At 36.9% G+C, this 17,160-nt stretch overlaps 1 protein-coding gene across 3 annotated transcripts in view; it reads right to left on the reverse strand.

Annotated features, from left to right (window-relative positions):
- LOC125268636 (neuronal PAS domain-containing protein 3) overlaps positions 1–17,160 on the reverse strand; it is a 359,515-nt gene that overhangs the window by 278,756 nt on the left and 63,599 nt on the right. The gene's annotated exons all lie outside the window — the stretch shown is intronic.

A 17,160-nucleotide genomic window follows, 5' to 3' on the forward strand; every position in this document is an offset into this window, starting at 1 on the left:
ATGTTTTTGGTTTCAGTTATATAATATTAAGTAACTTAAAACTAAAAAAAATTAAGTAATTTTGTAGAATCAGGCACTTTGTGCAACACTGGCCTGAAGGCTGAAGCCCCAATATACTTCAAGCAAAATGGAAGCACGTACTGATATGGTGTCATTTCAGGCAACAAAATCAGGCCAAAACCATGTTTGCTCCAGCTGGTAAACACCTTCAAACTAGGACCAAACATTGAACTACTTTTTCCCCCTAAGTGACGAACGAAAAACTTATTAAGGCCTATATCGGGGCCTTAATTCACATTGTTAAAAAAAAAACGGCAACAAACACCAAATTCTGCATATACTGTGTTAAACTGAAATAAAGCAGAAATAAAATAAAAGTTTAAATATTAGATTAAAAACTTAAACACGTAATGTTGCCTTTAGAGATGCACCGATTGATCAGTCTCACTTCTTACCGATTCCGAGCCGATCTTTTTTGTTACCACCAGCGGCACAGGCAATAACGTCAAATGCGCGTTCCTGCTCTCTTCTCTGTCACGGTGAAGTGACACACACCCGCGCGGGCGCCTCCTCTCTCTCACTCGCCTCATTCGCTCTGGTTAAATAGTGCTTACTGCGCATAAATTTTAGTCATTCCCGCAGTTTCGCGCTCACACCGAAAGCGCGCGCACCACTGATCTATATTAGTGAAGCGAACAAGCCACGCTCAGTCTCAAACAGAGATAGAAGTCAAACAGACTCACAAGTACCAAAACGAGTAGCATAATGCGCTTAAACGGTCAAATACATACAAAAGTATGTCAAAACCAGCGGCACAGGCAATCTTGGCGAGTAAACAGATAAACACAGTCAGTTTTTAATCGTTAAATAGCTAAGAAAGTGAACCCATGTTGTGTGTAACAGTCATAGACTGTAAGGTAACAGTATAGACAAATCCGGCGAAACACGGAAGTAAAGCAGCGCCGCCATTACTGCGTGCCTTGCTGCTAAGGAAGTAGCAGAAGTAGCTTGTTGGTCCCATAGGCTGTAGCAGATGTTAGCTATATAGTTTTTTTAGTACCTATGCTGTCCAGTGATGCCGGGCAGAGCGTGTTGTGTGGTTGGTTGTTTTAACAACAGCACAAAACTACAGGCCTGGAATAAAACCGTTTGTGTAATCCACGAAGCTTTGTTGCACATTGACTGCCCATGTTTACGGCCATACGGATTGCACAGAGTTCCTGGTCGAGCGGAGGACCAAGAATTGCGTCTAAAGTGGATGAAACACATAACCGAGATGGCTCATCGCATGCCAGATGATTAATAAAATAATCTTGAATACCTATAAGAACATGTATTTTATTGCTACAACTGGTCGTGGCTAAGGCCATCCTTAAAAATATTTTGGTTTGCCTTAACAGCCAAAAAAATAAAAATGGTCGGTAGGTCGTAAAAAATGTAAAAAAAAAAAAAAAAAATTCTTTATTGCATCACATTAAGTGTATTGTGATTGTCAAAACATTTTAGTAACTAAGCTGAATTTTATTAGGTTTAGTGACATGTTACAATGTTTACATGTTAGGCTACAATTTCTGGTAAGCTACACTTTTTTATTATTTTATTCAATTATTATTATTTAATTATTATTGTGATTTGATTTCATATTGACTCATTTGGATAAATATTAGCTAGGCTACACAAGGTAGGCATTAATTTTTCTCAAGAAAAAAAACAACTCACCTAACTTAATGCTGTAAACATACAGAGAGCCCTATCAGCTGGCAGTATTATTTAAAAATAACAATTTAAATATAATGCATTTTTATTATAATAACAACTTTATTTAATGATATAAGTAAAATATAATAAAGATGTAATACAGTACACATATCAGCCAAAACAGGTTCTGTGTGAGGGGCTGCTAGCTGGCAGCGTTCGGTCATTTCTGAGAGATTTACCTCAGACGAAGGTAAGTGTGAATACATAAATCCATTTTGAAAAACATGTTTACAAGAACATAACATTATACGTCGTTTGATGTTGTAATATTTTTTAATCTGTATTTCTAGCATGTCACATTTACAAGCACCAAAATGGTATTTATTGTTTGAATTTCGTAATAAAATTGACAGAATCTGAGAGCTGAGATTTTTTTCTATCATAAGTAACCTGCTCTGTCTAGTCTGTCGGTCTCTGTGTCCTCTTTACTTCGCGATTTTTCTGTGCGTGAGAAAATGGATGTGTGGCGTGAGAGCGTGTGAAAAGCGTCAATTGCGTGTGTCTCACATTTTATTGCATTTGTATTAGCTGTTTGAAGAGTAAAAAAAAACAAATCCGTGGGTCTTAACGCAATTACAATCGGCAAGTCGGTCGGACTAAAAGGGGAAAAAATAATTAATTGGGTCGGTCCTAAATTGACAGGGTCGGTCGGGTTATGGCAAACAAGAATATTTTTAAGGATGGCCTAATAATTATTTGAAACTTAAGCTTGTGAACATATTAGCAACACAGCTAGTAATGACAGCGTTCGGTTTTATTGTTGTCATCAATTAATACACTTCTTAATTACATTACATTACATTTTTACATTATTACATTATGTTGTCAATAAATTACCTTTATCGGTAAGTTTTGGCCACTGCCTGACATCATCTACCCATGTTCCCTTTCACCAGACATTTTCTTTCTCCAGACATTTCATTTCTTTCATTTCTGAGCAGGATGAACTTTAATTGAAATGTCATTAGAGGGCACCGGCAAGTGTCACACCGTCACACTTCGCAGGCACGCAGTAATGGCGGCAGGCAAGATGGCGGCGCCCATAGAGTTCGCGGCGGATTTGTGTATTGGGTCCGTTGAACACCGTTCATAAACTCTTAAAGGGACAGCAGTTCAATATTCCTGCTGCTGTCTGTCATGTTAATCAAAGAACAAAAGACAAACAAAATCAGTTTCAACTCTTGACTGAATACGTTTTATATCTTTAATGGTAAGAATTGATCTGTATTAATATTTACAATAAAGACTACAGAAATTAATGTAACCAATGTAAAATAACACTGAATGTGTCTTTTTACATTTGATTACTTTAATTTCTGTAGTATTTCTTACCTGAATAGAAATCCAGTTAACCCAAAAAACTTAGTTTCATAGCTCTCTTTATTCTATTGCATTCATTTGAGCTGTTTATATTTTATTACTGACTTTTACTTTTTTTTTTTTTTTTTTTTATGAAAATAAAACTTTGCATTGAAGAAAAGATTTTTGTTTGTATATGTTGTCAATTATAGTTCTTAGAAAGAAAATCGGAATCGGCAAAAATCGGTATCGGCCGATCACACTAACAAAAAAAATCGGAAATCGGAATCGGCCAAGAAAAATGCAATCGGTGCATCTCTAGTTGCCTTGGCAACTAACTGAAATAAAATAAGTTGAAATTGAAGTGCTAAAATTATTGAAGTGTAGTTACGCCCAAGTGTAGGCTACTCAGTGTCTCTAATGTCATCTCTATCACAATTACATGATATTGCAGAGTTGTGTTGTCACACTGTAAAAAAGAATTGTTGGTTTAACTTAAAATAGTAAGTTACCTGATTGCCTTAAAATTTTGAATTTATTCAAATTAAAAATTTGAGTTAATACAATGAAAGCAATTGATTTACTCAACAGAAACTCAAAATATTATGTTATTTGAACTACATTAATTATTGAAGCTGATTTGACAAAAGAAAAAATGTTAAGATCAAAAACTTTTTACTTATTTTTAAATAGTCAGACTAGTATTCATTGTTGCTGTGAAATCGAAATAAGGGAGAATTGTGAAATTTTTATGTCATTTAACAACCTTATTTTTGGCAAAAATAACTATATTTTGCTTTTCAGCAAAAATAACTATATTTAGCTTTATATATTTTGAAAAAAAAAAAAATCAAGCGTGCCACACGAGTCCTGAAAGTGAAGCCAAAGCATCTCGATCACCCCCAGGTGGCTGGAAGCACTATAGATCATAAACCCTGCCCTCTCCACGAAATGTAATGGGACACGAGACAAACTAAACAATCAATTTACACTTTCAACAGTTTTTATCACGCTGGTGTTAGTTCAAATGTTCGTTCTTTAAATAAGTTTGGTTTTAGTTAGTTGATGCTATAAAAACAGGGGTTTGATGTCATGATTGACAGCTTCTTTGAGTGAAGCAGTCACTGAGGCGCCAACAGACTTTCTTCTGGATCTTCACGAGGAGATTGGAGCTTTAACTTTAATTTCTACATTTCCATAACTTTATATTTATATATATTTTTATAGTTGTTCTGAGTTTGGGCGGGACCTTGATAGACTCGGGCTCCAAGTTCAATATGCGCAGACTCGAGACTCAAGACGTCAGCGCCACATTGGCACACTGGTGGTATCAGTTACTACAATGGAAGATTGTGAAGGTGCATCGTCCATATTTTTTTAGTCTATGGAAAAAATTATCATTTCATGATATAAGATTTTTAATAGAAATTCAGATTTCCTGTAGATGCAAAAATCCCTGACACTCCTACAGGCTGAGGAGAGAAGAATGTTTGCACAATATGTTCTCCTTCTGGTTTGGCCCAGACGCTCATAAAGTCAACAGCACAAGCGATGTAATACAGGCCTCAGAGTGTTGAAGATCTGCTCTGTGTGTGTGCAGTAGCATCCAAGGATTATTATCCAACAGGATGGAACCATGTCAGAACAGAGTTGCCTGTGCCAAAGGGCTGACAGACAGAAAAAGTGAGGTTGGTGGAGACAACGAGTAGAGCAGAGATGAGGAGATGTATTGAGGGAAAGGATATCCGTCTCTGGTTTCCCAGCAGTGTTCACATCATTGTTTTACTAAAAATATATACACACACAAGGAGAGAAGACCAGTACGGAGGAACTGCAGACCCGTGCTGCATCACAGAGACCTTCAATCCTCACAAAATGTGTAAGGAGTATGTCAATCAAACATAGGAACACTACACACACCTGTCATAACCCCACAAAATAACACCTTATTTTCCCTCAGCTGCGTAAACGGAAGAATCCGTAGAGACTAAGAAGAGACAGAAGGCAGAATATGATTGAAAAATGGAAAATGAAAAAAAAAAAAAAAAAAAAAAAATCAAACTCCATCCTGGGAGAAAAAAAACTTTCTATATGGAAAATGCTGAAAATATACCACTGGATGAACAAAAAGGTAAGTGCATTTTGGTAGTAAAACCACAGTCACAAAGAGTAAAAAAAACTTGCTAAATTCTCCTCCTGTGGAGTTTTCCTACTGTAACTAATGCTGGTCAGAGATACAGTTCATGTGGATTGAAGTATACAGTAGTTTGCAACTGGCATGAAATCAATCTGATCTAAACTGCAGAAGTCATAGTTTTGATCAAATGTCCTTTAAAGACCCCCTATGGTGAAAATCAGGTTTTTAATATTGTTTCTCCTACCATCACAATCATGTAACCAATCCAGTCCAATCCGGGGCTTTTCTCCACTGATTTCTATGATGTTCAAAGTGTTTCTAAGGATGCTGATGTTTAAAAGGCAGCTGTCTGATTCTAGGATGTCGAATGGGAACATGGTTTGTGTAACATTAGCAACACATTATTAGCTGTTTGATAATGTAGTCAAGCCAAAGGCTAATCATATCAATTACCGTTAAGTGTCCGACGTTGCAGAGAGCGATACATAAAACACATTATCAATCTGATACATTGACTTGTATACAACCCTATAATTTGCTCTTCTTCTTCAGAATCAGTTTCTGGTTCAAACATACAGTACAGTCCAAAAGTTTGGAACCACTAAGATTTTTAATGTTTTTAAAAGAAGTTTCGTCTGCTCGCCAAGGCTACATTTATTTAATTAAAAATACAGTAAAAAACAGTAATATTGTGAAATATTATTACAATTTAAAATAACTGTTTTCTATTTGAATATATTTGACAAAGTAATTTATTCCTGTGATGGCAAAGCTGAATTTTCAGCATCATTACTCCAGTCTTCAGTGTCACATGATCCTTCAGAAATCATTCTAATATGCTGATCTGCTGCTCAAGACACATTTAATGTGTACAATTGTACAAAATATTTGTGTACAATATTTTTTTTCAGGATTATTTGATGAATAGAAAGTTCAAAAGAACAGTGTTTATCTGAAATCTAATCTTTTGTAACATTATAAATGTCTTTACTGCCACTTTTGATTGATTTAATGCATCCTTGCTGAATAAAAGTATTCATTTCTTTAACTTCTTTTCAAAAAAATAAAAATAAAAATTCTTACTGACCCCAAACTTTTGAACGGTAGTGTATAATGCTACAGAAGCTTTGTATTTTAGATAAATGCTGTTCTTTTGAACTTTCTATTCATCAAGGAATCCTGAAAAAAAAAGTACACAACTGTTTTCAACATTGAAAATAATCATAAATGTTTATTGAGCAGCAAATCAGCATATTAGAATGATTTCTGAAGGATCATGTGACACTGAAGACTGGAGTAACGATGCTGAAAATTCAGCTTTGCATCACAGGAATAAATTACTTTGTCAAATATATTTAAATAGTACACAGTTATTTTAAATTGTAATAATATTTCACAATATTACTGTTTTTTACTGTATTTTTAATTAAATAAATGTAGCCTTGGTGAGCAGACGAAACTTCTTTTAAAAACATTAAAAATCTTAGTGGTTCCAAACTTTTGGTCTGTACTGTACATAGCTGAAATAAACCAGTATTTCCACTTGCCATTATGCAGCGTTTACTACAGTAAAGTTGACAGAGTGGATCAGGTATTCCGGGCTGGTGTGATTGAGTGGAATTTGCATATTTGCATATTCATAGAACCACGTATACTATAAAGCAAAGCTTTAGAGTTAAATTCAAGCTATTTTAAGGCATGAAAAAAAAAAAAAAATCACAGGAAAATTTTTTTTAAATGTCATTTTTATTATCAAAGGTTAGTTTTAAGAGATAAAACTATTGACTGCAGGTTTAAACTTTCAATATTTATATCAATAATTATACCATGTCAAATTCAATAACTTTACTCCATTTTACTGAAATGACAAATCATTTTACAAAATTTACATCACAAAAAATTGACAATTGCCAAAAAAAACAAAAACAAAAAAAAATTCAAATATTTAAAAAAAAAATAAAGAATGCAATTATTCTGTGTTGATAAATTTAAGTTAATAAATGTTTATTCATTTAAAAATGTATCAACATATAAATGCATTCTGCGCGGTTTCGTTCCATTGCGCTTCGTACATTTTTTAACACTTTAAAAAAACAACCCCATAAGAAACATGTCCCATTTGGTCAGGTGAACCCAAAACCTGCATAATTATACAGGCCTTTCGTAGGACCAAATAGTCGACGAGTCATTAAGGCAACTAACAACTAAAATATTTTTTGTCATTCTGTTTGAAACTCTGACAGATTTTATATAATAAAAGTGGTCTAAACATGAAAAAAAATGTACATATATCGTCTGTGGAAGTCTCAGGACAGAAAAATGTTCTTCTAATCATCATGCAATGATAGGATGTCCTACCTGCAAAACACTAGTTGATTCTGGATTTATGTATGCTGTAGCTATAATGATAAACACTACTGCTTGAATTCACAGTACACTCACACTCAAGTGTGACAGCAGCTTAAGACCCAACGAGTCCCATCAATGGCGTCAAGATGGACAAGCTTGCTAAGAATTGTCCTGCTTGTTTGAAAACACACATCTCAGACTACTACGGCCCACTGGCATGTTTATTAGGCTGCAATATTGACTGCTGGATTGGGCGTAGGGGCCGCCCCGTGTGATTTACGGGGGCTTTTATCGATGTCATCTGCTGGAGTGGGGTGAGTGACATTTACAGGTAAATTCTCCCATGCAAGAGTCCATTACAATAACACACAACCCATCCGCGGTCCCCCTGGTTCCCCCCGTGCACATGCTGACCACAACCCAGCTACCATCACAGAGACAATAAATCTAGCACACAGGGGCCAATGGCTCTGACCGCAGAGTTAACCTTACGTTCATGGAGAAAAGGGCCAGATTAGTCAGTCTGGACAAGATGGACATAAAACTGACACACAGCGAAAACCATAGAAAAGACAAGTTGTTTTCAACCTGAGGGGCCAAAATGGATATACCTAAATGGCTAAAATAAAAAAGAAATAATATAAATGAAGACTGGAATTTTATCATTGTTAAAGTGCCTCTACTATGCTATTTTAGAGGTTCAAAATTGTGTTTTGGAGGTCTCCTACAATAGGTTTATATGCATCCATGATCAAAAATATTGCAGCATTTTCTCACACTGATGGAAACAGTTTGAGTTCAGTCCTTCCTTTCCAAGAGCTTGCTCTGCTATGACTGGTCAGATGGTCTATTCTGTTGTAATGAATTGGCCGTTACCATTCCTGAATTTCAGCACTGGAGGCGTCCTCACCTCTTGTATACACAGTGATACGAACAGTAACGAGGGCGTTGGTTTTACCCTATCAATTTGAGCCCGAGTCCTCATCCTTTGGAAGCGCATGAAAAGTGTATTTGCTTTTGCAGTGCAGAAAAGGTCTTCGCGTCATGTCAACAACACAAGCCAAACTTTTCCAAGCCTCAGCTACAACTAAAGTGTTTGAGGGCAGGTCAAAGTATATGTTGTTCACAGCCAATAAAGACCATAGGCTGGCATTATGCTAATTTGTTACAAACCTATGAAGGTTTTTGCAAGTAGCAAGACTGGAATTCAGAATGACCAGAATCGTTCAGCTTTTGGGAGACAATAACTCCATTTATTGTGTTTGATCTTTGAAACTTTGCAGACCTTTTACATTCACAAACAGCTATATTACACACTACATGGAAGGTAATATCCGAAAAAGCAAAATAAAGGCACTTTAAGGGCTGTTAAATATAAATATATAAATAAATGTAAATAAATGTAAATAACTTATATATATATTCGTTAGCCTTAAAGTAGTCTGCTTGCCGCTTCAGGGTGTCAAGTACAAACAAGAAGGACCAAACGAAAGTTTAACAGCAACAGCATCCGTACATCCAGTTTGAGAAAAGCCCCATTCGATTGAAGAAGATACAAGAAGATACTGTCATCCATTTTTACTAACATACATGATGAAGAAACTGTGTTTCATGTGTCTGAGTTTTGGTAAGAAAGTGGGGGGACAGACACCTGACTCGCATGTGTGTGTGTGTGTGTGTGTGTGTGTGTGTGGATGTGTGAGAGAGAGAAAGAAAGACAGCATCACTGTTCAAGTGCTGCTACGCAAATAAATTATTAAGACCCGTCTGCTGCACCACATCAAACCAGTAGAGAGACTGAGATATTCACTGCGGTACAGGGACAAGAGTGCCGTCATATCTGTTGAGCGCACACACACACACACACACACACACACACATTCATGCTTAGAAATACAGAGACAAACCGTCATTCCACTTGTTCTAGCTCTTAAAGGAACAGTTCACCCAAAAATGAAATTTGACATTATTTACTCCTCCTTATGTTTTTCTAAACCCAAAATGACTTAAAAGGTGTTTTAGCTCTATTTCATACACTGAAACTATGCTCCATAAAGGACAAAAAGCAAGATAAAAGCAGTCCATAAGCCTGTGCACTATATCCCATGTGTTCTAAAGAAATTTGATAGCTTTGTGTGAGGAACAGACTAAATTTAAGGCGTTATTTAATGTAGATAGATAGCCATGGTCAACATTCACTTTCATTGTATACACTGTAAAAAAAATCCCGTTGTTTCTACGGAAAAATACCGGCAGCTGTGGTTAATTGGATTAATTTAACAACATTAGATGTAATATAAAACCCTAATGTACATAACTGATTAGAAAAAAATGAGAAAAACTAAGAAGAAACAGAGTTATTTCAACAAAAATATATCAAATGTGAAGTGTCACGCAGGGAATTGTGGGAATGTCAATTTACGGTTTTTCACTGTAAATTTTACAATGAATTGTTATTTTTCACTTTCAAAAACTGTGAATTTAACGGTATTTTACCGTAAAATTACATTAAATGTACCGTTAGATCTATTACAGTTATTCACCGTATATAGTACGGAAACTTTCTGTAAACCAATTAACAGTTTTAAACCGCAGCATTTTTACAGTCTTTTACTGTTAAAATCACGGTAATTTTTTACAGTGTAGCAAAGTGTGTGATTTTATTTTTTTATTTATTTTTTAACCTTGTTTCCTACTGAACACAGTTGTGTAAAGGCATTGTTTGGTGTTCTTTAGAGACGATTGTCGAGTTTTAAAAAACTTTTAAACCTTCAAAATAAATGAATTTTATATGTGCAGTTACTTTAACAACTCTTGCAACATCATAAAACAACTAAACGATAGCATTTGTTACTGAATCTATCACCACAGGAAAAGAAATTACACTGTAGTTGAATTGAGAGCCTTGAAATTCTGTCTTGAATATGATGAGAGAAAAAGACTGGAGAGTGCAAAGTTATATAAAGACAATAAAAAGCATTGTTCTTGCTGGTTGCACACTAATCCACAAACTAAATGATTCTTATGAGAATAGTTAATGAAATCGTTAAGGAAACAGAACTGTTAAACGGAACCAAAACCACCTTATTCAGCTCCTCAAGTGACATTCCCATTTAATTCTCCTTAATGAGCAGAACCGATGCAATCTGCAGACATTTCTGTGCTAATTTTAGGGGGGAAACCTCTGCAAAATGGATTCAAATGTGGTAAACCGAGCTGAAAGAAGCAACAAACGCAACAAACAAGTCAAAATATTTTACAAACTTGCAAGCAAAGGGGATGTGTGGAACTTGTGAATGACGGGCGTTACGATTCTGTTGAAATCAGTGGGCGCAGATTCAGTGTGGGCCGGCTAATGTGTAACAACCTCGAGAGTCTTTCTTCTATAATTTTATTTCTTGGAAAAATATTTGTATAATAGTCCCATATTTTCCCAGCTAATGCCAAGAATAAGTCATTATGAGCCCATTGATATCTGCTGCTCTATAAGTCTGTGTTCCCCGTAACCCCGGGCCTCAAAGCTGCGGTCGGCCCCGCGCCAACACTCCGCTAAAGAGAGCTTGAGCTTTCAGCGGGCGGAATCAAATCCCAGCCAGTGTTTCAGTTCACATTAGGTGAATGACACTCACGCATATGCTTTGCTGAAAGTGCCAGAGGAGAAATCTGAATGATTCAGACCGAGCGTGTGTGTGTGTGTGTGTGTGTGTGTGTGTGAGAAGTGAGTCTCGCAGCTCCTCACAATGTGGGTGTGTGCTGAGAACACCGTACCCTCGGCAGGCATCTAGATTGACTCTCTCCTGTAGGCTATAACTGGTAACATCTCTGATGTCATGAACTTGAGTGAGACACTAATGATGCCAATTTATTCACAACTACAGCTCTTACTTTATCATTCCACACTTGTTCCTCAAGGCCAAATGCAGTTTCCAGCGCAAGCCGAGCTGGGAGGATGTAAACCATGCTGCACAGGAAGTCCGACTACATCCATTTGGTGGGATAGAGCACTTAAATAAACAAACTAATCTGTGATGAATTGAACTGAAAATTAACTCACTTTTCAAAGTCAACATGAAATCCATTTTGCATTCATAATATGGTGTTTTTCCAAGTGAAAACCATTTCCCAAATGTTCCTTCATCTGAAGATACATCATAGCAAAATGTAAGTCATTATTCAGTGATAATTCCCCCCTTCAGCAAGCTGTTAAACACTACCACCAACCAACCAACCTGAGAACTTGATCAGTCTGATACACACAAATCATTCAGACCCTAAGTGATTTATTCAAAAAAAAAAATATTCAAATCAGAATAACTTTTTGTTTATGAATAATACATTAATTCTCAAATGAATGCAGATATTTATACAGTTGTGGTCATAAATCTTGCAGAATCTTCAAAGAGTTTATTTTAACAAAATATGCAGGATCATAAAACATGCATGTTATTTTTTTTATGTAGTACTGTCCTGAGTAAGCTGTTTCACATAACAGATGTTTACATATAGACAAAATATTAGCTGAATGTATAAAAATGACCCTGTTTAAAAGGTTTACAGTTACACGCACTTGATTCCTAATACTGTGTGTCAATACATGGATGTTCCACAGGTGTTTTTATGTTTTGTGGTAGATGTTCATGAGTCCCTTGTTTGTTTGAAGAGTTAAACTGCTCAATGTTCTTCAGAAAAAGAAGAAGAAAAAAACAAGTCCTGCAAATTCTTTGGTTTCCAGCATCATTTGCATATTTGAACCCTTTCCAGCAGTGGCTGTATGGTTTTGAGATCCATCTTTTCACACTGAGGACAACTGAGGGGACTCAAGCATTTATTAAAAAGGTGAAAACATTCACTGATGCTCCAGAAAGGAAACGCAATGTATTAGTGGGATAGTTCACCCAAAAATTATCCCATGATTTACTCACCCTCAAGCCATCCTAAGTGTATATGACCAACTTCTTTCAGACTAACAATCGGAGATATATTTAAAAATATTCTTAGTCCTCCAAGGTTTATAATGGGTATGAATGGGGGCCCGCATTTTGAACAAAAAAAAAATGCATCCATTCATAATAAAAGTAATCCATGCGGCTTCAGTGGGTTAATAAAGGCCTTTTGAAGTGAAGCAATGCGTTTTTGTAAGAAAAATATCCATATTTAAAACTTTATAAATTCAAATAACAAGCTTGCAGCGGATGATCGTACGCATACTGCGCAACTCGACTTGCGGCAAATGAGTAACCCCGTGACGCGATGTATGACGCAGGATGTAGGAGTATCGTAAGCTTAGACGTCTCTCACGGTTCAAACAAATAGGGCTGTGCAACAAACTCAAGCTCCTCTTCTTCTTTTATATCAAAATCCTATGACATTTCTCTTTAAAATTTCTCGTTTTAGACTTCTAATTTGTGACCGGTGGTTTGTTTTGCTCTCTCCTCTGTGCCTCCACGTTCGGGTCAAAGGTTGCTCTTCCGCCCAAAAGGTCTTTATTAACCCACTGGAGCCGTATGGATTACTTTGATTATGGATGGATGCATTTTTTAAGTTGTTCAAAATGCAGGCATTATTTTTTTTAAATATCTCTGATTGTGTTCGTCTGAAAGAAGATAGTCATATAGTTATATACCCCCAGAATGGCTTGAGGGTGAGTAAATCATGGGATGATTTTCATTTTTGGGTGAGCTAACCCTTTAAGAGCCAGGGGTGATAACTTTTCAACAGGATGATGACGTGTAAATTTTTCTTATTATGTTTAAAGATCATATTTTAATTTGGTGCAGCCCTTCAGAAGCTACAGAAGATACTTGCATGTTTTCCAGAAGACAAAATAAGTACAATTTACCTGATCTTTAAATTCAAAAAAGTTTTCACTCCCTGGCATTCCTTCTGGAGCATCAGTAGCATCAGTATGTTTCATCCACCTATTTTTATGCGCATTTTAGGATATCGCATTAAAAAACAAAAAACAAAAAAAAAAAAAAACGCTGGATGAAAATGCCAAAATGCGCATTAAATTCTAAAAACACACATAAAAAAACGTATGCGCTATTCATCCGATAAGAAAACGTGCATAAACTATGATGGAAACACTGAATAAATTCCTCAATGCCCATAAAAAAAAGACACATGACGTTGTGATGGGATGGCATAACTGGACTAACCAGCTGACCGATCTCATTGTTCTGAAATGCCTGAGAAAAGTCTGTCGTCAAAGTGGTTCAGTATAATTACCTCCCAGAACCGTCTTACAAGACTGCGTTCCCAAACAGCAGGAATCCGCCTACAAAAGTAAGATAAATTTACTGCATTTCATCTGCACGCTCTGAGGCGCAAGTAATTTATTATTTACAAAATTATTATATTTACCCCCGGTTTCACAGACAAGGCTTAAGCTATTCCCAGACTAGGGGACTAGCTAGTGGGGGATTTGGCTTGAGTACCTGCCCCTTTGATCGCGAAAGTGAAAGTGCCCTTTGCGGTCGCCCTCGCGGTGTCCCCGCATTCCCATTTCTCTCCCAACCACGAGATTCCGCCCCTGCCCGCCACTGTCAGGAAGTGACGATTTTGTTCTCTTAGACTTACTGGATGGAAACAGTGCTTTATTTGCAAATGTTTTATGCAATATTACAATTTTGGCTAGTGAATGTTTTCACCCGTTTCACCAATCATCATATTAGAATGATTTATGAAGGATCATGTGACACTGAAGACTGGAGTAATAATGCTGAAAATTCAGCTTTGTCGTCACAGGAATAAACTACAATTTAAAATAAATTAAAATAGAAAACAATTATTTTAAATTGTCATAATATTTCACGATATCTCTGTTTTACTGTATTCTGATCAAATAAATAAGGCCCTGGTGGTGTTTTTTTCTTCCCGACTCCAAACTTTTGAATAGCAAATCCACCTTTTGTTTTCACAGAAGAGTGTTCCACGTAAACAGAGTCTGATTTCATGTTGACTTTAAAAGAGAACTCTGTTTTGCAAATGAGTTCTGATGAAACACTTCGTAGGAAGGCTGATATGATCGAATCAAGAAAGAAAACATCTCATAGCAAGATTCATTTGTGTTCTTTTTAAGTTCTTCGGAGGCAGGGGGAACGGGAGGTTGTGAAGAGAGGAGGAGGATAAAAGGAAGGAACGAAATGATGGATAGAGCAGAGCGGGTGGCTGTGATTCACTGTTTTGTCACCTGCAGTGGGACTGACCTTCATCTCTCCCCAATCAGCCTATTTACTCAGCATCAACGCCTCCTTTCACTGGAGTGGCTCAAATTATCAGTGCCATTATTCAAAAAAGACAGCGGCGTGGCGATGCGACGAGATAGCTCTCAAATCCAACTCTATGAGCTCCGAGAGGGCATATTCACAACCGACCCACTGCTAACAAAGCAAAAAAAAAACAGCCCTCGGGAAGACGGCGTTTGATTCGCCGCAACTTCGTGAGCAACGGAGCTTACAATTTAATTAATTAAACTTAAAGCGCTGACTCTGCCTGCGATTGGGCACGGCTCTTCCTTTTTGTCTGTTTTATAGCTTTTCTCACACCGACGTCATGTTTCAGGAGGTTTTTGCTCCAACGGGGGCTTTAGCAAATCTGACACTAAATAAAAGAGTGAAGTGCAACCCGTAGCACATCCTGCAGGCTTCTGGAAGTGTTCGGGTCACGGGCAGCGCTGTTCAATTAAGCCTGCGGCTATTTGTGTGTGTGTACAGTAGCGCTCTCTCCTAACATTCTCCATTATGTCTACAGTCCTCACTGTCATATTTGATTTGCTGCGCGATGAAATGGGGGGGAGTGCGTCACAGAGACTGTCAGTCACCACGGGAGAGAACGAGAACGATAGAGAGAGAGAGAGATAGGGGCAGAGAAAGAGAGCGCTTGAAAGGAACTGCAAGAAGCAATGAAGATCTGCGCAGAGGGAGTCCGCATACGCTTTCGTCTTTGAAATAACTTCCAAACGGCTGGCCGCCACAGTCGCCGGCATTGTGTTACCCCACCGCGGCATCTGCATCCTATTAATAAGAGCAAAAGAATCGCAATTACACTCTATTACTTCAGAAAAGAAGCGAAAGTAATTGATAGACTGGAACTCGGCCAAATGGCTGCTGTACCAATTAGAGGATCATCTTCTCCGGCTTTGTGCGAATATTTGAGGGCAAACATCTCACGCCATTTGCATGCGGTGTCATTTTGCTGCCAATGATTACAGAGTAGTGAAAGTCTTTGCCCACATAAAGTAAAACATCTGGGAATGTTTTTCCATATATTACATATGTATTTATGCATTACTGTGTTTATGCATGTCAATCCAGGAGAGATGGTTTCACCTGGAAATATCTGAGGCAAGCCAGTCAAAACCACTCCTTCATTCATATTTATGCATACTGTGTGTTTTCCCCACCAAAAGCGATACGGTGTTATCACACTCAAAAATCATATTTCCCTGATAGGTAGAATGCTTATTAGAGGAGAGGACGCCTCACAAGGTTTAAATGACAAGCTAACAAGCTTGAACAAGTCACGGTTGTTGTTGAAGCGCTCTGCGAGATGTTACAAAAGAGAACAGCGAACCGTCACATGTACACAGCACCCACAACTACAACTTTCAACAAATGGACACAGGTAAATTTAACAGAAAACCTTAAAATAAAACGTAGGGATGTAACGATACCCTCATGTCACGATTCGATACATACCACGACACTGAACTCGTGATACGATATTACTGCGATACTTCAAAACATGGTAAAAGGTTAACAAAAAATTAACTGTTGATTAAAATGTTACATTGGGGGTGGAAATCAATAGGCTTGGACTTGATAACTCAATGCACAGGACAATGTTGATACCAGAATAAAAATATTCATGGTTCTGAAGCTGAAAATACTAATATGCTTGCACTCTGTCATTGACTAGATATATTTAAAATAATGTAGGCCATATTTTATTGGTAACACAAGACATTTGGCATTATCAGGACCCACAAATATTCCCCCATTGCATTATTATACATTATAGTAGTTCAATGTAGTACTGACACTAAAACTCTGTAAACTTGATTTTTTTTCCCCACACAAAACAATTTATTTTGGGTGAACTATACACAATACAGATTGTCACTATCCGCGATACATATTGTTGCATTTTTGTATTGTGAAATATTGTGACACATTGTTACGCCCCTAATATACAGTAAATGGTGTGTGCATATTGTATGCAAATAGCTATATTTTATTCACAATTTATAATAGATCTCACTAGTTTGAAATATTTGGTAGTGCTATAGAGAGCCATTTATTTTATTGGGCTGCATGACATATGGGGCATAACCTAATATTGCTGAGTTCAACATGTCCTGGGTCAACATTTTTGTTGATCCTGGAACAACATTCAAATCAACCAATCAGATTTGAGGGACATGTTTACAGATTATGTCAAGTTTAGGCTTAAAATCATGAATTGATGCTTCTACGTCAGTGTTATTCATCTATCATTTCCCTCTGATTTTTGGGATAGCTTACGGGTAGGGTTAGGTTTAGGGGTAGGAATAGGGTTAAGACTAAATTTTCAGACTAGAATGTTGTTCCAGGATCAACAAAATATGTTGAACAAGG

This window comes from Megalobrama amblycephala, linkage group LG5 (assembly GCF_018812025.1).
Source record: "Megalobrama amblycephala isolate DHTTF-2021 linkage group LG5, ASM1881202v1, whole genome shotgun sequence".
Taxonomy (NCBI): Eukaryota; Metazoa; Chordata; class Actinopteri; order Cypriniformes; family Xenocyprididae; genus Megalobrama; species Megalobrama amblycephala.